Here is a 9199-nt window from a genome sequence, read left to right on the forward strand (position 1 = left end):
TCGTACTAATTGACTTCAATTTATTTTCAAAAAGTTTTTTTTAATATAACGAAGAATTTAATCTGTACCCACATTCTACAGATCAGAATAATTAAAATGCCAACAGGAAGTTTGATGCTGTTTTCTTTTGTTGTTTCCTGCGGTATTTTGTCTGGTAAGTTTCGTCATAACATCACTTTTTTGTTTTGTTTTGCAACTTCTGATGTTTCTACTTTTACAACTTTGATTTTTTTAAATCAATATTAAGTTAACATTTCTACTACTTTTTTAAAATGTTTCTTGATACAATTTGAATTGTAAGCGTCTTATAAGTATAAATCGTTATAAACAGATCCGCGCGGCCAATATGAGCTATGTAAATGAGCTTCTACCATGCCGTCGAACCCCTAGATACTGGCTGAGAGAGGGTTCGATTGTATAGGGGGCCACAAATAAAATTATTTTACAGTTCAATCTTCCAGCATCTTTCCCTTGATAGTGGTTGTAACAGACTATATTATGGTATTTGTATTTGGAGTGAAACGTGTGTGATTGTTGAATACCTGGCCATCGGAAGTGAATACGTGAGCGATCAATTACTGTATTGTGCATCTATTTGGAGATCGCTCACTGACTGAAGAGAGTGAATGTAGTGCTATATAATCGGGTAAATGAGATGTTCGAGAAGCCGCCTAGATAAATGCAAGGAGAAGCTATGTGTGTTGACTGTTAGAACTTGAAATGTGTCCAGTTTTATTCCTGTGATTTTATATTGTGTATTCACACACTTTAAGTATAAGTGCTACATTAAACGGTGTGTGTTTAGTTCCTGAAAAGAATTGTATTCTTTGTGGATTTAACTATTGTAAATAAAGTTGTGAAATGAACAAGCAGTTTATCGTCTGTCTTTAAACAAAGAAGAACTCACAATAACATCTAGTTGTCGCAACAACGAAATGTTGCAGTAGTGTCTTTTAAAAAATGTCTATCGCCTTAGTTATTTTACGGTCACTAACACACGCTAGTGCGTGGAAAAAAACCTTTTAAAACTCTCTATCAAATACTAGCTGTCGGTACCCGTTACACGGGAATATATATTTTTAATGTTATATATATAAATATTTTAGAAAATATTTATTGGTCAAAATGCAATGTGCTTTACTACACGATGGACGATAAAAGTGACAAAGCAAAGAAATAACTAAATAGCTAAAAAATCAGACACATTTAAAATAACATAGTCTATCAATACCTGTTAGAAAAATTAAAACCAAATTATAAACATCATTGATCAACACATCATATTAAATTCACACACTGACTAAGAGACTTAAATTATTTCGTTAAAAACCTGGTTGTTCAGTGCAGTGGCGTAGCGAGGTCGGGTGTCACCCGGTGCGGCACTTAATGGTGTCACACCCCCCCCCAGAGGCATAGAGACCCTTCCCAGGGACAAACTTTCAAATTTTTGATTTGCACCCCCCCCCCCTCAAACTTTCGATTTGCACCCCTCCCCCTCAAGTTTTCGATTTGCACCCCCCCCCCCCTCGAGTTTTTCTCTATATATTCCATTTTTTTAAATAATTCGACAACTTATTTTTAAATGGCAATACCATATTTCATTGCATTGTTTTGATATAATGTTAGTATTTTCTAGCAATGTTTTATTTAAAATATTCCTAAAAATAGTACGTCTAAAAAAATAAATTTTTAAATTTATATTTCATTTAGACCACAAAAGACATGAGAGCATGACATTACCCCTTGTCAATTAACCCCCGGACATCCACCCCCCCCCCCCGGAGTAATTACCCCCTGTCAGTTAACCCCCTCTCCCTCCCAGTAGGACATTACCCTCTCCCAGCCCACCCCGGTCTTAGCTGAAGGTTCAGTTTCGGTTAGGGTTTGGGAATCGATTTGAGCAAAGGTTAGGGCTGTCTCTTTCGCTCTGTCAAAATCTATCTTTCTTTCATTATGGAGTTGTGTGTAGCGTGTGAAAGGGGGATTAAAATAAATGTGTTTTACATTCCTGATCACTGTTTGGGATAGTGTTTAGTCTCGTAATGTGTGGTGTGGTCTCTATAGTATTGATTCCTACTGTATAGGATTGTATTAGATTGTGCGAGTGTGTACTGTATTGGGCTGTTTTGCTGTTTATTGTGTGTGACATGTTTTGTTGTACTGTGTTATAATGGATTGGGGTTTGGTTGTTGTGTTATGTTGTATTGTAATTTATCATAGTGTACTGTATCAGTTTGTGAGAAAGTGGGTAAGTCGGTGTTTCAAACTTGTTGTGCTGTGCTCTCAAGTACAGTACAGTACAGTACAGTACAGTACAGTACAGTACAGTACAGTACAGTACAGTACAGTACAGTACAGTACAGTACAGTACAGTACAGTACAGTACAGTACAGTACAGTACAGTACAGTACAGTACAGTACAGTACAGTACAGTACAGTACAGTACAGTACAGTACAGTACAGTACAGTACAGTACAGTACAGTACAGTACAGTACAGTACAGTACAGTACAGTACAGTAATGTACAGTACACAGTTACATTACATATGTATTACGGATTTCATAACAAGAACACAAATATTGATAAAATAGAAGAAAAATACATGCAATTTATTCATGAAAATATTCAAAATTACTTGTCAGGATTGTCGGAATGGGCAGGTTCTAAGATAGTGGATGGAAAGTGCTTTCTCTTTGTAGACACATCTTCCAACTGGGGTAACGCATTGGTCAGTATTTGCTTACATCCCTGGTAGTTCCTGTTGAAGCTATGCTTTTCTTGGGCTTTTGTAAGCGAAACTAGCCCGTCAGAGAATTATAAAACTTTCACTGTGACTAGTACATAAAGCTAGTTATTGTGACTACTGCAGAGGCGTAGCGTTCTTCCCGGCGTCCGGGGACAAACTTTCAATTTCCCCCCCCCCCCCATATATTATTTTATATTTATAATGCAAAAGTGCAGCTAAAATGAGCTTTTATTTTTTTTCCCAACCCTTTTTAGCGCTCCCTAGTGTTGGCATCCGGGGACATATGTACCCCCCCCCATTAGCTACACCTCTGGTCTACTGCTTTAACAGTTACATAATAAAAAAAATAGCAAGTTTTTTTTTCTACTTGCGACAAAAAGACAATAAAAAAATAACTGCTCACTGTATCTATCTAAATATGTATTACCTCTCTCTTTCTCTCTTTATATATATATATATATATATATATATATATATATATATATATATATATATAATATAAAACTCTAACGGATTCTGTACCTTTGTATGTATGTATATATGTGACAGCGGACGTACGGACCCTTGGCAAAAGAGACTTATAGTAAATAAAAAAGCCCTCGGCTATCTTGTGAACGCTATGGCGCATACGTTCGTTTTAAAGAGTGCAATAAACTATGAATAAGAAGGGTTACTAAAGTCCTTCACTAAATCGAAACCAGGGCGTCCTCCGGGGTCCTAACAGAGCGCTAGTAGGCGCACAAGGCCTTACTATCAGCGCTATGGCGCCTGCGTATATTTAAGTGGGTGCAATAAACTATGGATAAGATGGGGTATTATAGTCTTTTAGTAAATTGTATCAGGTGGTTCCGCCAGCGCCCCAGCAGAGTGGGATTAGGCACTAAGGGCTATACTTTGAGCACTACGCGTTTATTTTTTTGCAATTAAATATGTGTTTATGTTCTGCGTTATTGTTTGAGTTTAGAGTATTATCGGATTAGTACGGAGGGAGGGGACAGTTTCGTCAGAAGTACTTAACAGTTTCCACGCTACCAACAAACAGTGTAATGCAATTATTGTGTTTGTCATTACATCATTATTTGTTTACGTGTTTTAATGTAAAATGCTTAAAATGTAAAAAAAAATTAGAATGTCTAACACCAGTCTAGTCAACATTGTTTATCACCTGTTTATGTGTTTTTAAATAAAAGTGTGAATTGTGTGTGTGTTTATTTTTTAATTTAGAATTTATAACATTGTATAACTTGTATTGGCTCTAACCTCAAATTGTGTATATTTTGCAGACAGCGTGCACGAATATGGATGGAACTCTAGCAACAATTACATCCAAAACTCAGTTAACTAAAGTGACAACAGAACTCAGTCTTGGCAGTATGTTTCGTTTAATCATAATAGTCGCCTATAAAAAGTCCAATTTCGTAATGCATTTTGCTAATAGGCAGGTTACGGAAGAGTCAATGTACAGTAATTTACACACACACACATATTTAAATTATTATATATATATATATATATATTGGGGGAAAGAAACATGTTTTTAGAAGGTTGAGCTTTTTCTTCTAGTTCCGCCACTGATAAAATACAAACAATATAAAATTATAATTATCATACAATTGATATACAAAACAATATAAAATTTATTACAACTATGATATCTGCGTTGTTATTTCAATACCACAAGTTCAAATCTGACTATCTGAAGGTAAAAGCTTCTGGATCGGCGGTAACGATAAGGTTACGGAGGGGACCCTCGTGTGGGCCGAGACTAACCAAACGGCCACTGAGCTCACCGGCAGCTTGATGGGGAACGGGGGTGTTAATTACGACAGCGCAGACTGTACCATGGTTCCTGCAGGGGCGGGGATGGTGTTCATCAACGATTGTGCTTCGACTATCAGCTACCTGTGTATGGAACCAAGTGAGTGCTTTAACTACGTTCATTAAATTAGTACCCCACTTTCTATAATCTACCTGTTTCTATCCAGGTGTTTCGCCTATATCCATTAAACTAGTACCACATTTTCTGTAAGCTACCTGTGTATGGAACCAAGTGAGTGCTTTAACTACCTCCATTAAATTAGTACCCCACTTTCCATAATCTACCTGTTTCTATCCAGGTGTTTCGCCTATATCCATTAAACTAGTACCACATTTTCTGTAAGCTACCTGTGTATGGAACCAAGTGAGTGCTTTGACTACCTCCATTAAATAGTACCCCACTTTCTATAATCTACCTGTTTCTATCCAGGTGTTTCGCTTATATCCATTAAACTAGTACCACATTTTCTGTAAGCTACCTGTGTATGGAACCAAGTGAGTGCTTTAACTACCTCCATTAAATTAGTACCCCACTTTCTATAATCTACCTGTTTCTATCCAGGTGTTTCGCCTATATCCATTAAACTAGTACCCCATTTTCTGTAAGCTACCTGTGTATGGGGAAAAGTGTGTGTTTTAACTGTGTCCATTAAACCATAATGTAGACACTTTCTATTCAAATCTACATTTATATAACATGCAGAACAATAATATAGGAAGACTTGACAATTTTCACAAAAAAACTAGTATTTATTTGTCAATGTTTGGCATGAAATATTCAGTTATTGGTGGAGGTATTTTTTCAAGAATTTATTAAAGTGTATCCTACGATTTTAAAAACTGTACAGTAGACTTTAAGATGTGATCAACACATTATAATTTGAATGTGCTTAACAAAAATAATTGAGTTGTTTTTGTTTTTTTTATAAAATTGAGTATTTTTTGGGTTTTTTTTTCCTTTAGATTCTACAACCACGAATTGCCCACCTCTGCCAAGTACGACTACTACCACAACTACGACTACTACCAGAACTACGACCACAACTACAACCACACAACCTCCAACCACACAACCTCCAACCACACAGCCTCCAACCACACAGCCTCCAACCACACAACCTCCAACCACACTTGCAACGAGTCCTGCCACAACCACACCCAGCACGGCCGTCACCCAAATGTTTAAATGTTACCCAGTGACCACAGACGGTTCAGCCTTGACCTCGATGCCCAATATTCTACTGCTGACCTTGACGTCCCTGCTTACCTCTCGTGTTCTGATAGTAGTAACGTTACATTAACACACGTTAACTTTTAACTGACCAGTCAGGCAACACCGCCATCTCCTGACGTTAAATTAACACACTTTAAGTTTTAACTGACCATTGGTCAGCATTAACGTTTTTTTAACTAGTCAACTTGACATTTAAATTAACACACGTTAACTTTCAACTGATCCTTTTGTTGTACAATTTTAACCCCACTCACCGACCTACCCAAAACAGGTTACATCTTGTTAAAAATATTTTATTTTAACATCCACCCGCCCCCCTTAAAAAATCAAAAGCTAGTTCCTTTTAGGGTTTTATTTAAATTATAAATCAACATATTTTTGTTTAATTTTAAATATTTAAACTTATATAAAATGCAGACTCGCTTTAATTTACTAAAATGTGCCTTAATTAACTTTCAGCTAGAAATGTCTTAAATTACTCTCAATTAATGTTTTTAAATATAATCAGAACCCTTTACATATGACGTCACAGATTAATCACTATGTAAACATCCACCATGATGGTGATCTGTTTTATTCTGAGATATTTTACCATAACCTATAAACATTGCACAATATTATGTAAATGACATGCACTAAACCCTAATAATGTTCATATTAAATGTATACATGTTTTCTAAATACTTTCGTTTCTATTCAGTGTTTAATTTTGTAAACATACGCATCATAAACGTGTACAACCACGCATAGAATAAATGTTTTCTTTCAGAAATTAAGTCCTATATATAAATTTCTACTACAAAATTTTAATTTATTCATTGATTATTTATTTGACACATTTCAAATTAAAATTTTAAGACTGCAATTTCAAGTACAATAAAAATTCAAAATGCGGGATAAGACGTGTTTTTTAAAATGTTTGTTTTGATTTTTTAGTGTGTTTTAGATTTATTTAAATACCCGTGTGTTATAGACATGTAGCATTTATAATGGGTTTTGGCCTGTGTGATTAAGATCCATTCTCAAGTTTAATATAAACCGTAGCGTTGATATATATATATATATATATATATATATATATATATATATATATATATATATATATATATATATATATATATATATATATCTGGTCAATTGGTAGAGCACTCACTTGCTGGCCAAATGTCGCGAGTTTGGTTCCCTTGCTACAGATTGTTGACGTCACTGAGTTCACCCAGCGTTGAATAAAATCAACGAAAATTAAATCTTCTGAGCTTAGAGCTGAGTAGAGCTCAACAATATTTTTACTGTAACGTTAACCTATCTATCAGCCAAATAGAAGGAGAACGTCCCCGGATTCTTTTTTCGGGGTCATATGCAAATGCCTTACGGCCTAAGTGGATGAACACTTAACACAACGACCACTAGGGCTCGAATTTAATGTCTAGGGAAGCTAGTGATACTATTGTAATTAACACTCATCCAATCTACATACGACCTTTTAATCAGCGAACACAGTTGTGGCAGAACACAAAGATGAACTCAATAAAATATTTAATGTATAAAATATCAAAAACCAACTTACACCATGTAGGAAAAAACACTATCACAGATTTCTACACTGTCTAAAGAACAGCTACAGGCCACACAACACTGCTGTAGTTTCTAGAATTACTTAGCGACAAGCAATATTAAACTAGAAGACTAAATCAACTTAAGAAAGCAAGGCACACACAGGTCTTAAGTACTCTCACGTTCAAATGGTCAGAGTCTATAGCCGGACAATATGGACGGCTGCCTGACTAAGGTAAAACTGCCTCGTAGACTGCCAGGTCAAGATAAACTGCCTCGTGTTGCGAGTGTGCAGTGCAATTAAAGACTTCTGTGACAGGGGAGGTTATCCTCAACTCATGTCGCCATTGGTTGGGATAATCATCTGATCAGAATCATTCAATCAGATTTTAATGGAAAATTTCTATGTCTCAAACACCTTAATAAGTCAGTGGAAAAACCCCAGGTGTTACACCATCATTCCATATAAGGAATTATACAATGTCAAAATAAAAATGACTCGACCTAAGTAGGTCACATTACATGAAACAGTTTAAGTCTGTCGTTTTTTATTTGAAGTATTAAGATGTACTTCACATCTCTTGTCGAAATAGTTAGCAGATACTTTAAACTGCAACTGCTAATTCTTTAAATCAGATTTACCCGCGGTAGGTTAACTAAGGTTAAAAGTCACGGTTGAGAGGTTTTGCGTATTGTTGCTACTGGTTTTAACCAAATAAAATCATTAGCACATAACACAGCACAAACTGTCTGCAAGAATCGTTAAACCAGGTTCACTAGCAGTGGGCTAATCTATATATATAATTCTCTTTATGGACACCACCAAGACGTAAGCTCAACAGACCATATCGCTACCACCCCCACCCTTACCAGTCTGGTGCGCTGTTTACAATCGTAGTGCCGGGTCGAATGAGAGACGGCTATTAGGGGCAGATAATTTAGTTTTTAAACTATTTGAAAATAAGGGGAGGTAGTAATAAGTTCTGCTTGATCGCCTGTAAACTGTCGTCACGGACTGCTGCGTTCACGGGGGGGGGGGGAGAGAGGGGGGGGGAGATAGAAGTAGAAAATGAGGGTGAGGATAATTGTCCTTCACTAGCTACTAATAGTGTTTTCAAGCAAAATATTTGTAGTCGCAGCATTGGTAGTGTCGAATTCATAAATTATGAATTACTGAAAATTAGGAATTAAAACAACTAAATAGCGTTGTATGCTACGTCGCGGGTCGGCTCGTGAGGATTAAACGTCATCGGTGAGAGGTGATATGCTGCTACCAACATGACCGATCGATCTCGATCGTCACGCTCAATCAAGCCTTGCAAGCCTAACCGTTGAGAGAAAATGCAAGGCATACTAACCTGTATTTGTCAAACTACCTTGACTGTGTGAAGTTTGTTTGCTGTACATGAACAAATAAAAAAAACAGTCTGGAAAAGATTAATACATATATTCAAAAACATTTGTAAAAACACACGTATACACTTTTTACAAAAAAGAAATTCAGCTTCGGGTATGGGGTCGTCCATAAATGACGTCACACTCGTAGAGGGGAGGGGGGTCCGTAATTTTGTGACGGCGTGTGATGAGGGGGAGAGAAGGTGTGTGTGTGGGGGGGGGGGGGGGGGGGTTCAGATGGTGTGATGTCACTATTTTGCTTTATAAAAAAGGAATGTTAGAAAACGAGTTTTAACCGTTATTTTCGCGTTTTAGAAAACGGTTTTAATAAATTGTAATAGGAATTGATCAAAATACTCTATGTTGACAGAGTTCTGACAAGATTTTGGAAAAAATATCGATGTTTTAAGAAAAATTCAACAGCAATTTTGAGGAGGGGGGGTTGGTTCCC

The sequence above is a fragment of the Physella acuta genome, unplaced genomic scaffold (genome assembly GCF_028476545.2).
Source record: "Physella acuta isolate Inbredline_101_S28 unplaced genomic scaffold, ASM2847654v3 ptg000064l, whole genome shotgun sequence".
Lineage (NCBI taxonomy): Eukaryota > Metazoa > Mollusca > Gastropoda > Physidae > Physella > Physella acuta.